At 43.3% G+C, this 17,680-nt stretch overlaps 2 non-coding genes across 2 annotated transcripts; both read right to left on the reverse strand.

The window, feature by feature from the left end:
• Window positions 1–12,193: 12,193 nt before the first annotated feature.
• trnaf-gaa (transfer RNA phenylalanine (anticodon GAA)) lies at window positions 12,194–12,266 on the reverse strand. Its single transcript has one exon. It is a non-coding gene; the product is annotated as a tRNA-Phe (tRNA).
• A 4,536-nt stretch (window positions 12,267–16,802) lies between these two features.
• Window positions 16,803–16,875, reverse strand: trnas-gga (transfer RNA serine (anticodon GGA)). Its single transcript has one exon. It is a non-coding gene; the product is annotated as a tRNA-Ser (tRNA).
• Window positions 16,876–17,680: the final 805 nt, after the last annotated feature.

The following is a 17,680-nucleotide window of genomic DNA, read 5'->3' on the forward strand; positions in this document are numbered from 1 at the left end:
TCACAGTAAAGGAGGAGGAAGTGGAGAATTTGGAGGGGATGAAAATAGATAAAGAGGAGACAATTACAAGGTGAGCAATGCTCACAGTAGAAAGGTCACCCGGTCTGGATGGGCTGCATCCTGGGTTGCTGAGGGAAGTCAGGGTGGAAATAGCAGAGACTCGAACCACAATCTTTCAATCCTCCTTGAATATGGGAATGACGCCAGAGGACTGGAGGATGGAGGTAAGCTTGGGTAGTTCGATCTCAGTTTAACTTGACCATTTTTATCATGTATCCATTGTCATAACTAACAACGTTAAGAAAGCCATTTTATAATGAACACATGACCAAAGGAACCATTTTGTGTTCAGTACTAACGTTTATATCCTGTATAATTAATGAGTAGCTACCCATCCTGAAACAGATGATTGTAAAAGTAATGAACCTTGATTGAGTTATAATTAATGAATCAATAAACATTTTAGAGAGAATGGGTTTTCATTTCAAGGTAGTTCAATCTAATTACTGTGAGTTTCTGTGTCTGTGTGGGAAAGGACAGTTTCAGCTAAATGTATTCAAACAATGGATCTTTCTCGGACCCCTGATAAAACCCATGGTATGGTACATCGTGACCTTCAAGAGTCTTGATTTAATGAACAGGAAACTTGTTTCAGATCAGATTGGGAGACAGTGTGAAACCACTCCATTGTACTCATGTCTGAGATTCTGAGGACAGGTGACTGTTAGTGGAAGACATTATTAAGAACTAATTAAATGTACCTAGCAACAGCTAGGACCAATTATTATTTTACATGGTGGTGTGATGGCCATCCAGGGGTTAAAAGTAGGGAGCTTGTAAGGTTTCAGTGTGCAGGAACACTAGAAGATCTCAGGGGTAAAGGCTCAGATCATCAACCAAGTTCTCCACCTATGAGGGATCTCGACTGGACAAAGAGGACCGTGACACTCTGAGACCAAGCTCGACCAGTCCCCAGAGCTGTAAAGTTATATTCCCCAAGTTTGTTAAGTATAATTTTACTTTCAATTATTAAGTACTATTTTACTCTCAATAAAAGTTCTGGACTTATTAATCAAGTATCCTGTTGCTTTAATTGGTTAAAGTCATTCCCAAAGTGATTGTCTACAATAGACTTTCCAGAATTAAAAGATAAGCCTGCAAGGATTGTGAATATTACAGCCCTGTTTAAAAAGAGAGATAAACCCAGGAACTACAGACCAATTAGTCTAATGTCGGTGGTGGGGAAACTTTTAGAGACAATTATCCAAGAGGAAATTAACTGTCACTTGGTAGAACATGGGCTGATAAATGACAGCCAGTACAGATTGGTTAACAGAAGATTGTGTCTGAAATAATTAATGAATTAATTTATTTGATGAAGTTTCAGAGAGAGTTGACCAGGGTGGTGAGGTTAATGGTGCTTGTCTGGACATCAAAATTGTGTTTGAAAAGGTACCATAAACTAGACTTGGGGCAGCACAATGGCACAGTGGTTGGCACTGCAACCTCACAGCTCTCGCAACCCAGGTTCTGTTCTGGGTACTGCCTGTGCAGAGTTTGCAAGTTCTCCCTGTGACTGTGTGTGTTTCTGCTGGGTGCTCCGGTTTCCTCCCACAAGCAAAGACTGCAGGTTAATAGGTAAATTGGCTGTTGTAAATTGTCCCTAGTGTAGGTAAGAGAATGGTGGGGATGTGGTAGGGAATATGGGATTATGGTGTAGGATTACTATAAATGGGTGGTGGTTGGTCAGCACAGACTCAGTGGGCCGGATGGCCTGTTTCAGTTTTGCATCTCTCTATGACTTGTTAACAAAATACAAGCAGATGGGATTAAAGGGGAAGTGGCAGTGTGGATCCAAAATTGGCTGCAGGGTAAAAAGTAGGGTGAATGCTTGTTTTTCAGAATGGATGGAGTTATACAGTAATGTCCTTGTTGTTGCAATATGTTCAATGTCAGACCCCGAGCTGTCCGAGGGATGGGGCAATTTGTGATGTTCCTGTGGTTGCAATATTTGCAGTGTCTGAACTTGATCTGTCACAGGGACGTGGCATTTATGAGGTCCCTGTGGGGTGCTGTTTGTTTGGTGTGTCACACTGACCTGTCCCAGAGAGCGGGAAGGTTGTGATGTCCTTGTGGGTTGCAATCTGTTCAGTGTCTGACTCTGATCTGCACCAGGGATGGGGCAGTGTGTGATATCCTTGTGCATGTCATACAGGCCCACTGGTGTGTGGTTCCATCCTGATGCCAAGAAACAGAGCCCCATCTCTGGGCAAAAAGTCTCACTTCTCGATGGGTGTCTCGAGAAGACACAGTGGCGCAGTGGTTAGCACCGCAGCCTCACACCTCCAGTGATCCGCGTTCGATTCTGGGTACTGCCTGTGCAGAGTTTACAAGTTCTCCCTGTGACCACTTGGGTTTCTGCCGGGTGCTCCGGTTTCCACCCACAGCCAAAGACTTGCAGGTTGATAGGTAAATTGGCCATTGTAAATTGCCCCTAGTGTAGGTAGGTGGTAGGGGAATTGAGGGGATGTGGTAGGAATACGGGATTAATGCAGGATTAGTATAAATGGGTGGTTGATGGTCGGCACAGACTCGGTGGGCTGGAAGGGCCTGTTTCAGTACTGTATCTCGAAATAAATGAATAAGAAGGCTGAGGGAGTAAACCTGGAGAGTAAATCCGGAGTGGAGTCCTGGAGGCAGTTACCTGTTACTTATCAGGCAGTTTTCCAGCAACTCCAACAGCAGAGCTGTTAACAAACAGTACTGGCATTTCCTTTCCTTTGGACAATACTACCAATGCTGAGAGGGGGTCCTGATTCTCAGGGTCACCATACTATTTGCCCAGGCCTGTGCCCTGGAGAGGACACTCCAGCTTCTTGGTTAAACATTAGCACAACCCGGGAATAAACAGTTACTGATTATAAGCTCTCATTGAATTGGTGCAGAGTATGAGCGCCAGGGGTTACTTCGGACAGTGGGAGAGCTCTTAGTGTCTCATTGGATAGCTACCATTCACTCCAAGCTGGGCAGCCCCCAGTCAGTTAGGTGCTGTCCTGCCACGACCTGCTTGCTTCAATGAGTGCTTGGAGCTTGGAGAGTCATCTCTCAACAGGCGGATCGATAATCTATGCACCAAGAAAAACAAACTCAACAAAGAAGACACCAGTCCTTCGCATCACAAGCTGGAATGTGAGGACCATGTGTCCTGGCCTTACCGACAACCTTCTGCAGGTTGATGACACACACAAGACAGCTGTGATCGACAAGAAACTCACAAGGCTCAATGTGGACATTGCTGAGCTGCAAGAAACTAGACTCGTTCAAAGTGGATCCCTCAAAGAGAAACACTACACCTTCTTCTGGCAGGGGAAAGCCCAAGAGGCAACTCGTGAGCATGGAGTGGGTTTCACAGTAAAAAACACGCTACTTGAGATGAGTGAACCACCCACAGTAGGCTCAGAGAGACTTCTTACTCTTCACTTGTCAACAAGCGTGGGCCCAGTTAATCTCATGTGCATCTATGTCCCGACACTCACCTCCACCCCAGATGTCAAGGATCAATTCTATGTGACACTTGACACTGCCATCAGTAGAATTCCCAGCACTGAGGGACTGTACCTTCTAGGAGACTTCAACACAAGCTTGGATACTGACTACACAGCTTTGCCAATGTGCATAGAGCACCAGGGGATTTGCAAGATGAACGAAAATGTACAGAGGTTGCTGGAGCTATGCTGTCAAGATGGATTCTGTGTGATGAACAGCTACTTCCAGGTCAAGCTGTGCCACAAGGTGTCCTGGAGACATCCGAGATCACGCCACTGGCACCAGCTAGACCTTATCATCACCAGACATACCACCCTCAGCAGTGTCCTCATCACTCACAGCTATCACAGCGCTGACTGTGACACTGACCACTCCCTGGTGTGTAACAAGGTCAGGCTTCAGCCAAGGAAGCTTCATCCATCCATGAAGAAAGGTCGTCCTCTGATCAACACTTGCCGAACCAATGACCCAGGAGTTCCTCAACATCCTCGATCAGGCTCTTTAAGACAACAATGCTCAAGGCCTCAGTGCAGTGTCAAAGTGGAATCATCCGCACGCCACCATCAATAACTCTGCACTCACTGTGTATAGGAAAAGAGATGGGAGGAATGCTGACTGGTTTGAGGCTTATTGGACTGAAATGGAGTCAGTTACTGCAACTAAGAGGAGAGCCCACATGAACTACAAACAAGTCCCCAGCAAACAACATCGAGATGCTCTCAGAGCTGCCAGAAACAAGTCTCTGCAGACTGCTCAGCACTGCACCAATCAATACTGGTTAAAACTCTGCTGCTGAATCCGGGGATGCTCGAGGGATGTATGAAGGAATTAAGAAAGCAATGGGCCCAGTAGTAACTAAATCAGCACCTTTTGAAGACAAAGACAGGGGTGATCATCACTGAACCTAACAAGCAGATGGAAAGGTGAGTGGAGCATTACCTTGAACTCTACATAACGGAGAACATTGTCATTCAAGTAGCTCTCAGTGCCATTCCAGACTTCCCTGTCATGGAGGAACTGGACAGTGAGCCCACCATAGTCCAGCTCAACAAGGGCTCAAAACATGCGTGATACAAACATTGTCACCTTGTACAAAATTAAGGGGGATCGAAGTGACTGCAGCAATTATCGGAGCCAGCTACTCAGTTCCACTCACCTGCTCGATCCCTTTCCTCCTGCAAGTTCCTTTGCTTCAAGTATCCATCCAATTTCCATTTCAAATCATTGATTGTCTCTACTTCCACCACACTCGTGGGTCAGGTCATTACCACTCACGGCATAAAAAAATTCCACCTCACCCAAGGATGGGAAATATTTATATCTTCTATATTTAGCTTATTCTCTATCTCTACGAGAATAGAATGGCAGTCAACATGAAAGGGAACCCAAAAATCTTTGAGCAGTCTTTAAATAATAAGCAGGTAGTAAGCGGTGAAGTGGGCCCCATTAGGGACAGAGGGTAATATATACTTAGAGCTGCAGGGCAATGTTAATCTAGTTAATGAGTACCTTGTATCAATGATCACTAAGGAAGTGGAATTTCACAAAATATCAGTAGAAGTGGAGAGTGTAGAGGCAATGGAGAGGGTACAAATTGAGAGAGGGAGGTACTGAAAAGGCTGGTTATGCTTCAGGAAGATAAATTACCTGGTCCGTATGGCTTTCATCCCAGATTGCGAAAGGAAATGTGGATGCAGATAACAGAAAGGCTTTCTATAATCTTCCAATCTTCCCTGGATACGGGGAAGGTGTCAGAGGATTAAACAGTGGCAAATGTGACACCCTTATTCAAGAAAGGGTGTAATCACAGTCCGGCTAACTACAGGCCAGTTAGATTAACAGCAGTGGTGGGTAAGGTTTTAGAAAGAACAATCAGGGAAAAAATCAACAGTCACTTGGAGAGGTTCGAGTTAATTAAGGAGAGTGAGCATGGATTTATAAATGGGAGTTCATGCTTGACTAATCTAACTGCATTTTTTGATGAACGAACAGAGAAGGTTTATGAAGGGCATGCAGTGGATGTTGTTTATGTGGATTTTAAGAAGCGACACATAAAAGGGTGATTAACAACATTGAGGTTCATGGAATAGGAGGGTCAGTGTCCAATTGGATAGAAAATTGGCTTAAGGACAGAAAACAGCAAGTCGCAATAAATGGTTCATTCTCAGACTGGAAGGTTGTCGACAGTGCTGTTCCCCAAGGGTCACTGCTGGAACCACTGCTTTTTACTTGCGACAGATAAATGACTTGGATCTTGGAATATAGAGTAGAATCTCAAAATATGCCGATAACACCAAACTTGGAGAAGTGGCAAACAGTGAGGATGAAATGAACCACCTGCAACAAGACAGTGATAGGCTAGCAGAATGGGCAGACAGGTGCAGATGGATTTTAATAGTGACTAGTGTGAGGTGATGCATTTTAGCAGAAGGAATAGGGAGAGGCAATATATACTTAATGGCACAGTTCGAAAGAGTGTGCAGGAATAGAGGGACCTGTTCACTGTCACGTGAACAATTACTTCTTGTGTGCTCTCAGATTTGTAACCTTCACTGTACTGGAGTGAGGTGACATCTACTGGCAGGAAGCAAGAACTGCAATCAAGCAGCAGAAATTCCATCGTCTGTCAGGGTGAAAGAAACATTGCAATGTGAGGAAATAGTGAATGGGTTTGATTGGGTTGATGGAGACATGATTCCACTTGTGGTGGAGTCCAAAGCAAAGGCCAGAAATATAAAATTGTCATTATTAAAAGATATGAGGAATTCATGATAAATGTATTTAGGTAGTGAGTGGGTGGAACCTAGACAGAATAGAAAGTGAGATTGGGTGGACAGAAGCAGTGTGAAAGGATGGCTCAAACAAAAGGTAAACGCCCTGAAAGGTTAACTCTGTTTCTCTCTCCACAGATGCTGCCAGAGTTTCTGAACATTTCCAACACTTTCTGTTTTTATTTCAGAATTTGCAAGATGTTGCTTTGCTCTGAAAAAAAAATGGATGATCGGCTTTGGCTGCCAGTGAAATTCCACAGGAGCTAAAAGGAAGTTCTGATATCAGTGGCATGTTGATTCTTGCTTAGGGTGAGTGATTAATTAATGTGTGAGAGATCCTGGGTTCAAATCCTAGACAAGCCCTTCTTCTTTGGCATTTTTAGTTTAAGGTCATTGATTGGTTTCAGCCTTGCAGAAGGCGGAATTGATTTCCATATGGAGCCTGCTTGAGGACCAGAGAGCTGGATTCAAAGAGCTTGATTAACTAAATGTACAGATAGCCAAGTGGGAATATAAAGTTGTTGCAGTAATTGTGACCTGACTCCAAAAACAACAGGACTGGGTTCTGGACTGGAATGGAATGGAATTCTTCAGTGTTTCTGTTGTTTGGTTTGCATTGACTCATCGATTTTCTTGTTTTTCACTTTGTCGATGCCTTTGAATAATTGTGGATCCTTCTTCAGAGTGTCTTCTTTCACCAGGTAGTTCTGACCTCTGATGATGATGATCGTAATGAGCTTCAATTCGCTGATAGTTTTGGAACTGAACAGATTTCCTTTGCTTGAGTCTACAACATGGAACTCAGTCTGACATGTGGACCCATGGGAGGATTTGAATGCCACCCCTGCATTGAAGAATACAGTTGCATCCATCCAATAAGAGAGCGAGTAGAAGTGACAGTTCAGTCAGTCAAACATTAAACTTTTATTTTCAGGGTGGTGAGTTTGAGTGCCATTTTGTTTTTCCCTTTTTTAAGGCTTCATTAGCAGAGAGTACAAGGAGTGTTTGAAATGAAATTCAGCAAAAGTATGAGAAAGTCTCACTTTGATTCAGGACTCATCTCTCTGCAGCATCTCGCTGTGAAAGATTGAACTTCATCTCATTTCATTCCCAGCTCGGGGTCAGTGCGGCTCAGTGGGACTTCTGGCTGTCTCCTGCTTCACAATCCATCAGTGCTGAGAAAGCAATGGGGAATATTATTCACGGCTCTGTAACCAGAGGACACCGATTTAAGGTGAATGGCAAAAGAACCAAAGGCAACATGAGGAAAAACTTATTTTGCACAGCGAGTGGTTAAGATCTGATATGCACTGTTTGAGAGTGTGATGGAGGCTGATTCAACCATGGTTTTCAAAATGGTATAAAATAATTATCTGAAGTGAAAAAAATTGCATGTTTTCATGGAATACATGAGTCTGTGGCATGAGCTGAGTTGCTCGTGCAGAGAAGCAGCACAAGTACAATGAGCTGAATGGCTTCCTTTTGTTCTGTAACTATTCTATGCTCTATGATTCTTTTCAGAGTGAAATCAACACTCACATACAAGAAACTGACAGGTACAATGTAAACCCCACACTAACATACCAGCGAATGCTAGGGACAGAGTAAAACCAATCAGTCCTGGACTAGAAAGTGACAGGTACACTGTAAACTTCGCATTACCAGACAAGAAATTGACAGATACAGTGTGAAACCCACAGTCACGTTGCAGCAGTTGGCAGGTAACGTGTAAAATTCTTTCTTTCATATCCCAACTGCTAGGTACAAAGGAAATTAGGTACAAACCCAGGCTCACACTTCAAAGACTGAGAGATACAAAGCAAAACACATACTCACCTACAAGTACAGAGACGAAGACACACTCAGAGGAGGTGCAGATTCAAGACACATGCATGTAACAGAAACTGATAGGGATAGAATCAAACCCTTTCTCACTTCTCAGAAACTGATAGATCTCGACAAAAGCTGATGCTCACATACAAGTTGTTGAAAGATATGTGGTGAAACTCACAGAGCAATAGCAGAAACAAACAGGTACTGAATAATACCCACAGTCACAGACCAAAAACTGAAATATACTGAGTTAAACATCACTTTCTCACACCAGAAACTCATGGCTACAAAGTGAAGCTGACTCTATCCTCCCAGGCATTGACAGGTGCAAAAGAAAACACTCACGACGATTCCAGGTCATGAAATGTACGTAATAAAATCTTTCAGCTGAAAGAATAGCATTAATGACAGGTGTGGTACCCAGAATGCTCAGCGGCCTAGAATCCGCCCGATCTGTGACAGGAGCGGGGCGCGCAGGTGCAGTAGAGACAGCTCTGTCAGCAGCTGGAGCTGCGGGTTCGGAGTTGGAGCGGAATATTCACAAAGTGCCAGAAGACTTTGTTGGCTCACACAGCTGGAGCAGGGCCTCAGGGCCACAATAACATGAACAATCCCATCTGTATCCCTGCAGATGGCGGTGGTGAGGCTTTTCCCAGTGAGGCTTCCCGAAACGGCGTCGAGAAATGGATAAGAATTGGGGACTGGGCAGGGAGCGTCTCTAAATGAATAAAATTTGGGTACTGGTCAGGGAGCGTCTCTAAATGAATAAGATTTGGGTACTGGTCAGGGAGCGTCTGTAGATGGGTAAGAATTAGGGACTGGGCAGGGAGTTTCTCGAAATGAATAAAATTTGGGTACTGGTCAGGGAGCGTCTGTAAATGGATAAGAATTGGGGACTGGTCAGGAAGCGTCTGTAAATGGATAAGAACTGGGGACTGTGCAGGGAGTTTGTAAAATTGAATACGAGTTGGAGACTGGGCAGGGAGCGTTTCTAAATGAATAAGATTTGGGGACTGGGCAGGGAGCGTCGATAAATGCTTAAGAATTGGGGACTGGTTAGGGAGTGTTTTATTATTCGTTCGTGGGATGTGGGCGTCGCTGGCTCGATCTCAGCTCGAGTAATGTGTCCAGTTCTGGGCACCAGGCTTTAGAAAGGACATCAAAGCTTCTGAGACAGTTCAGAGGAGATTTACTAGAATGATACCAGAGATGAGGGGTGTCAGTTCTCTGGACAGGCTGGTGAAGCTGGGATTGTTCTCCTCAGAGTAGAGAAGGTTAAGGGAAGATTTAATAGAGATGTTCAGAATCATGAAGGATTTTCATCGGGTAGAGAGGGAGAAACTGTTTCCACTGTCCTGGGGGTCAGTAACCAGAGGACACAGATTTAAAATAATCGGCCAAAAATGTCAAGGGGAGGTGAGGAGAGATCTTTTTACCCAGTAACTGATTCGGATTTGGAATGAATTGTCTGACAGGGTGGTGGAAACAGATTCAATTATAACTTTCATAAAGGAATTGGACAAATATTTCAAAGTGAAATTCTCCAGGATTATGGGGAAATAGGCAGGGGGTTGGACTAATTGCATATTTTTGTTAGAGAGTCAGCAGAGGCACAATGGGGCCGAATGGCCTCCTTCTGTGCTGTATGATTCGATGAACATAAGAACGAGGAGCCGGAGTTGGCAAGTCAGCCACTCGAGCCTGCTCAGCCATTCAATACAATCATGGCTGATCTCATCACGGCAGTTCTTGTTTCTTGCCAGTAGATGTCACTTCACTCCAATGCAGTGAAGTTTACAAATCTGAGAGAGAAACAACAGGAAAGAATTGTTCCCATGATAGTGAATGTGTTGGATTTAGAAATACCAGGAGTGGAGACGAGTTATTACTTGTCTGCTCGATCCCCATAGCCCTGTAAAATTATTTCCTTCAAGTGCCCATTCAAATTCCTTTTGTAATCCTCGATTGTCTCCATTTCCAACGCCCTCGTGGGCAGCGAGTTACAGATCATCACCAATCAGTGTAAAAAAGTTATTGCGCACATTCCCCCTGTACCTCCTGTCCAAAACCTTTAATCTGTGTCCCCTAGTCCTTGTACCAATAGTTAACGGGAACAATGTTTCCTTGCCAACTTATTTAAAACTGTCACAGCCGAAAACACATCCATCAATTCTCCCCTCACTCTCCTTTGACACAGGCAGAACAGCCCTAGCTTTTCCAACCTAACCTTGTAACTAAAATCCTCCATCCCTGGATCCATTCTGGTGAATTACCTCTGCATCCTCTCAAGGACGCTCACATTCTTTCTTAAGTGTGGTAAGCAAAACTGGAAGCAACACTCCAACTGGGGCCTAACCAGAGCTTTATAATGGTTCAGCATAACTTCCCTGCTTTGTACTCAATGCCTCTATTTATAAAGCCCAAGATCCCATATGCTTTGCTAACCACTCTCGCCATATGTCTTGCCACCTTCAAAGATTGATGCACATGAACTCCAAGTCCCTCTATTCCAGCACACTCTTTAGAACTGTGCCATTAAGTAAATATTGCCTCTCCCTATTCCTTTTGCCAAAATACATCACCTCACACTTGTCACTATTAAATTCCATCTGCCACCTGTCTGCCCATTCTGCTAGCCTATCATTGTCCTGTTGAAGGCAGTTCATATCATCCTCACTGTTTGCCACTCCTCCAAGTTTGTTGTCATCGGGATATTTTGAGATTCTACTCAATATTCCAAGATCCAAGTCATTTAGCTTTAGCAAAAAAAGCAGTGGTTCTAGCACTGACCCTTGGGGAACACCACTGTCGACTATCCTCCAGTCTGACAAAGAATCATTTCATAAGACTCGCTGTTTTCTGTCCTTCAACCAATTTTCTATCCAATTGGACACTGACCCTCCTATACCACGAACCTCAATTTTGTAAACCCCCTTTTTATGTGGTACCTTGTCAAACGCTTCCTTAAAATCCATATAAACAACATCCACTGCATTCCCTTCATCAACCTGCTCTGTTAGTTCATCAAAAAATGCAGTTAGATTAGTCAAGCATGAACTCCCATTTATAAATCCATGCTCACGCTACTCAATTAACTCGAACCTATCCAAGTGACTGTTGATTTTTTACCCTGATTATTCTTTCTAAAACCTTACCCACCGCTGCTGTTAATCTAACTAGCCTGTAGTTAGCCGGACTGTCCTTACACCCTTTCTTGAATAAGGGCGTCGCATTTGCCACTGTTTAATCCTCTGGCACCTCCCCCGTATCCAGGGAAGATTGGAAGATTATGGCAAACTCTTCCATTATCTGCATCCGCATTTCCTTTCGCAACCTGGGATGCCAGCCATCTAGACCAGGTGATTTAGCTACCCTAAGCACAGCCAGCCTTTTTAGTACCTCCCTCTCTCAATTTGTACCCTCTCCATTGACTCTACTCTCTTCACTTCGACTGATATTTTGTCAAATTCCACTTCCTTAGTGATCACTGATACAAAGTACTCATTAAGTAGATTAACATTGCCCTGCACCTCTAAGCTTATATTATCCTTTTTGTCCCTAATATGCCCGACTCAACCTCTTACTACCCACTTATCATTTACATGCTGATCGAAGATTTTTGGGTTTCCTTTCATGTTGACTGTCAGTCTATTCTCATAGAAATAGAGAATAAGCAAATATAGAAGATGTAAGTATTTCCCATCCTTGATGAGGTGGAATTTTTTATGTTGTGGGTGATAATGTCTTGGCCCACGAGTGTGGTGGAAGCAGAGACAATCAATTATTTGAAAAGGAAATTAGATGGATACTTGAAGGAAAGAAACTTGCAGGAGGAAAGGGATCGAGGTGGTGAGTGGAACTGACTAGATTGCTCCGGGGAGAGCCAGCATGGACGTGATCGGCCAAATGACCACCTTCTGTGCTGTAAATGACTCTGTGTTGTTTCTCAAATTCAATCCACTGGTGCTTGGTAAATAATTTCAAAGTAAATTGTGCAACCGGAAAATCAGAACCAAGGCAATGGACGCATAAGGAAGCGAAATTGCTGAAACCCGGGATTGAACCAGGGACCTTTAAATCTTCAGTCTAACGCTCTCCCAGCTGAGCTATTTCAACCCTACATTAACAGTGGCTTGGTGTCCTTGTTTTGGAAGAAAATACATACATTCAAGTTTTCCAAAAAATTAAAGAACACAACATGTGAGTAATATTCCCCATTGCTTTCTCAGTACTGATGGATTGTGAAGCGGGAGACAGCCAGAAGTGCCACTGAGCCGCACAGACCCCGAGCTGAGAATGAAATGAGATCAAATTCAATCTTTCATAGTGAGATGCTGCTGAGAGGTAAGAGTCCTGAATCAAAGCGAGACTTGCTCATTTCAAACACTCCCTGTACTCTCTGCTCATGAAGCCTTAAAAAAGTGAAAAACAGAATGGCACTCAAACTCACAACCCTGCCATTAAAAGTCTCATATTCGACTGACAGAACTGTCACTTCTACTCGGTCTCTTATTGGATGGATCCAACTCCAACACAGGGATGGCATTTAAATCCTCCCATGGGTCCACATGTCAGACTGAGTTCCATGTTGTAGACTCAAGCAAAGGAAATCTGCTCAGTTCCAGAACTATCAGCGAATTGAAGCTGATTACGATCAACATCATCAGAGGTCAGAACTACCTGGTGAAAGAAGACACCCTGAAGAAGGATCCACAATTATTCAAAGGCATCGACAAAGTGAAAAACAAGAAAATCGATGAGTCAATGCAAGCCAAACAACAGAAACACTGAAGAATTCCATTCCATTCCAGTCCAGAACCCAGTCCTGTTGTTTTTGGAGTCAGGTCACAATTGCAGCAACAACTTTATGTTCCCACTTGGCTATCTGTCCATTTAGTTAATTACAATTTTGTCGACAACCTCTTTGAATCCAGTTGTCTGGTCCTCAAGCCAGCTCCGTATGGAAGTCAATTCCACCTTCTGCAAGGCTGAAACCAATAGATAACCTTATTCTAAAAATGCCAGCAGACCAGGGCTCGTCCAGGACTTGAACCCGGGATCTCTCGCATGTTAATTAACCATACTCCCAAAGCGAGAATCATACCCCTAGACCAACGAGCCACTGACAGGTCAGGTTTTATTAGCTGCTGTGGAATTTCACTGGAACCCCCCAGCCAATCATCCATTTTTTTTCAGATCAAAGCAACATCCTGCAAATGCTGAAATAAAAACAGAAAGTGCTGGAAATGTCCAGCAGCTCTGGCAGCATCTGTGCTGTGAGAAACACAGTTAACGTTTCAGGGCACTCGCCTTTTGTTTCAGCCATCCTTTCAGACTGCTTCTGTCCATCCAATCTCACTTTCTATTCTATCCACATTCTAACCATTCACTACGTTGCTACATTTTTCATGAATTCCTCATTTCTTTTATTAATGACAATTTTGTATTTCTGGCCTTTGCTTCAGACACCACCACAAGTGGAATCATGTCTCCATCTACCCAATCAAACCACTTCGCTGTCTCCTCACATTGCAATGTTTCTTTAACCCTGACAGACTGTGGAGTTTCTGCTGCTTAATTGCAGTTCTTGCTTCCCGCCAGTAGATGTCACCTCACTCCAATACAGTGAAGTTTACAAATCTGAGAGAGACACAACAGGAAATAATTGTTCACATTATAGTGAATGTGTGGGATTTAGAAATACTAGGAGTGGAGACGAGTTATTATTGCACTCTGCTATTACATCTTTTATAATGGACTCCAGCATTTTCCCCACGACGGATGTCAGGGTAACCGGTATATAATTCGCTGTTTTCTTTCTGCCTCTTTTTTTAAATAGTGGAGTTACATTAACTCCCGTCCAATCCATTGGAACTGTTCCAGAGTCGATAGAATTTTGAAAAAAGACCAGAAATGCATCTGCTATTTAAGTACTCTGGGATGTAGATTATCAGGCCCTGGAGATTTATCGGCCTTCAATCCCATCAATTTCCCAAACATTCCCTACTAATACTGATTTCACACAGTTCCTCCTTCTCACTAGGCCCTATGTTCCCCAACATTTCTGGGAGATAATTTGTATCCTCCTTTGTGAAGACAGATCCAAAGTATGTATTTAATTGGTCTGCCATTTCTTTGTTCCCCATTATAAATTCCCCTGTTTCTGACTGTAAGGGGCCCACATTTGTCTTCACTAATCTTTTTCTCTACACATATCTATAGAAGCTTTTACAGTCAGTTTTTATGTTCTCTGCTAGCTTACTCTCATACTCTATTTCCCCCTTCTTAATCAATCCTTTTGTCCTCCTCTGCTAAATTCCAAACTGCTCACAATCTTCAGGTTTGCTGCTTGTTCTGGCCATTTGATATTTCTCCTCCTTGGATCTAATACTTTCCTTAATTTCTTTTGTAAGCCACAGTTGAGCCACCCTTCCTGTTTTACTTTTGCACAGACAGGAATGAACAATTGTTGTAATTCATCCATGCGCTCTTTAAATGCTAGCCATTGCCTGTCCACTGTCAACCCTATAAGTAACGTTCCCCAATCTATCATAGCCAACTCCCGCCTCATACCTTCATCGTTCTCTTTGTTTAGATTCAAGACCCGAGTCTCGGAATCAACTCTCTCACTCTCCATCTTAATGAAGAATTTTATCATATTATGGGCGCACTTCCCCAAGGGCCCCCACACAACAAGATTGTTAACTAATCCTTTCTCATTACACAATACCCAGTCCAGGATGGCCTGTTCTCTAGAGGTGTTATACACCTCTATCAATTCTCCACTCAATCTCCTTTGAGAAAGGCAGAATAATCCTAGCTTTTCCAACCTAACCTTGTAACTAAAATCCCCCATCCCTGGATCCATTCTGGTAAATCGCCTCTGCGTCCTCTCAAGGACCCTCACATTCTTTCTAAAGTCTGCTGAGCAGAACTGGAAGCCACACTCCAATTGGGGCCTAACCAGAGTTTTATAATGGTTCAGCATAACTTCCCTGCTTTTGTACTCAATGCCTCTATTTATAAAGCCCAAGATCCCATATGCTTTGCGAACCACTCTCGCAATATGACTTGCCTCCTTCAAAGATTGATGCACATGAACCCCAAGTCCCTCTATTCCAGAACACTCTTTAGAACTGTGCCATTAAGTATATATTGCCTCTCCCTATTCCTTATGCCAAAATACATCACCTCACACTTGTCACTATTAAATTCCATCTGCCACCTGTCTGCCCATTCTGCTAGCCTATCACTGTCCTGTTGCAGGCAGTTCATATCATCTTCACTGTTTGCCGCTCCTCCAGGTTTGGTGTCATCGGCATATTTTGAGATTCTACTCTGTATTCCAAGATCCAAGTCACTTACCTTGAGCAAAAAAAACAGTGGTTCCAGCACTGACCCTTGGGGAACACCACTGTCAACTATCCTCCAGTCTGACAAAGAACCATTTAATAAGACTCGCTGTTTTCTGTCCTTAAACCAATTTTCTATCCAATTGGACACTGACCCTCCTGTCCCACGAACCTCAATTTTGTTAACCGCCCTTTTATGTGGTACCTTGTCAAACGCTTCCTTAAAATCCATACAAACAACATCCACTGCATTCCCTTCATCAAGCTGCTCTGTTAGTTCATCAAAAAATGCAGTTAGATTAGTCAAGCATGAACTCCCATTTATAAATCCATGCTCACTCTCCTTAATTAACTCGAACCTCTCCAAGTGACTGTTGATTTTATACCCTGATTATTCTTTCTAAAACCTTACTCACCGCTGCTGTTAATCTAACTAGCCTGTAGTTACCCGGACTGTCCTTACACCCTTTCTTGAATAAGGGTGTCGCATTTGCCACTGTTTAATCCTCTGGCACCTCCCCTGTATCCAGGGAAGATTGGAAGATTATAGCAAGCCCTTCCGTTATCTGCATCCGCATTTCCTTTCGCAACCTGGGATGTGAGCCATCCGGACCATGTGATTTATCTTCCCTAAGCACAGCCAGCCTTTTTAGTACCTCCCTCTCTCAATTTGTACCCTCTCCATTGACTCTACTTTCTTCACTTCAACTGATATTTTGTCAAAATCCACTTCCTTAGTGATCACTGATGCAAAGTACTCATTAAGTAGATTAACATTGCCCTGCACCTCTAAGCTTATATTATCCTTTTTGTCCCTAATAGGCGCGACTCAACCTCTTACTACCCACTTATCATTTACATGCTGCACGAATATTTTTGGGTTTCCTTTCATGTTGACTGCCAGTCTATTCTCATAGAAATAGAGAATAAGCAAATATAGAACATGTAAGTATTTCCCATCCTTGATGAGGTGGAATTTTTTATGTTGTGTGTGGTAATGTCTTGGCCCACGAGTGTGGTGGAAGCAGAGACAATCAATGATTTGAAAAGGAAATTGGATGGATACTTGAAGGAAAGAAACTTGCAGGAGGAAAGGGATCGAGCTGGTGAGTGGAACTGACTAGATTGCTCCGGGAAGAGCCAGCATGGACGTGATAGGCCAAATGACCACCTTCTGTGTTGTAAATGACTCTGTGTTGTTTCTCAAATTCAATCCAATGGGGCTTGGGAAATAATCTCAAAGTAAATTGTGCAACTGGAAAATCAGAACCAAGGCAAGGGACGCATAAGGAAGCAAAATTGCTAAAACCCGGGAGTGAACCAGGGACCTTTAGATCTCCGATCTAACACTCTCCCAACTGAGCTTTTTCAGCCCTGCATTAACAGCGGCTTGGTGTCCTTGTTTTGGAAGAAAATACATACATTGAAGTTTTCCAAAAAATTAAAGAACACAACATGTGAGTAATATTCCCCATTGCTTTCTCAGTAGTGATGGATTGTGAAGCGGGAGACAGCCAGAAGTGCCACTGAGCCGCACAGACCCCGAGCTGAGAATGAAATGAGATCAAATTCAATCTTTCATAGTGAGATGCTGCTGAGAGGTAAGAGTCCTGAATCAAAGCGAGACTTGCTCATTTCAAACACTCCCTGTACTCTCTGCTCATGAAGCCTTACAAAAGGGAAAAACAGAATGGCACTCAAACTCACAACCCTGCCATTAAAAGTCTCATATTCGACTGACAGAACTGTCACTTCTACTCGGTCTCTTATTGGATGGATGCAACTCCAACGCAGGGGTGGCATTCAAATCCTCCCATGGGTCCACATGTCAGACTGAGTTCCATGTTGTCGACTCAAGCAAAGGAAATCTGCTCACTTCCAAAACTATCAGCGAATTGAAGCTGATTACAATCAACATCATCAGAGGTCAGAACTACCTGGTGAAAGAAGACACCCTGAAGAAGGATCCACAATTATTCAAAGGCATCGACAAAGTGAAAAACAAGAAAATCGATGAGTCAATGCAAGCCAAACAACAGAAACACTGAAGAATTCCATTCCATTCCAGTCCAGAACCCAGTCCTGTTGTTTTTGGAGTCAGGTCACAATTGCAGCAACAACTTGATGTTCCCACTTGGCTATCTGTCCATTTAGTTAATTACAATTTTGTCGACAACC

The sequence above is a fragment of the Heterodontus francisci genome, unplaced genomic scaffold (genome assembly GCF_036365525.1).
Source record: "Heterodontus francisci isolate sHetFra1 unplaced genomic scaffold, sHetFra1.hap1 HAP1_SCAFFOLD_59, whole genome shotgun sequence".
NCBI classification, from domain to species: Eukaryota; Metazoa; Chordata; class Chondrichthyes; order Heterodontiformes; family Heterodontidae; genus Heterodontus; species Heterodontus francisci.